We start from the raw sequence: 302 nt of genomic DNA, 5'->3' as shown, positions 1-302 counted from the left end.
TAGCGACCACTCCCCCACTGGCTGCCATAGCAACCACTCCCCCACTGGCTGCCATAGCGACCACTCCCCCACTGGCTGCCATAGCGACCACTCCCCCACTGGCTGCCATAGCAACCACTCCCCCACTGGCTGCCATAGCAACCACTCCCCCACTGGCTAACATAGCAACCACTCCCCCACTGGCTAACATAGCGACCACTCCCCCACTGGCTGCCATAGCGACCACTCCCCCACTGGCTGCCATAGCAACCACTCCCCCACTGGCTGCCACAGCGACCACTCCCCCACTGGCTGCCATAGCA

Source organism: Salarias fasciatus, chromosome 15 (assembly GCF_902148845.1).
Source record: "Salarias fasciatus chromosome 15, fSalaFa1.1, whole genome shotgun sequence".
Lineage (NCBI taxonomy): Eukaryota > Metazoa > Chordata > Actinopteri > Blenniiformes > Blenniidae > Salarias > Salarias fasciatus.
The sequence above is the reverse complement of the archived record's forward strand: the minus strand, read 5'-3'. Positions refer to the sequence as shown.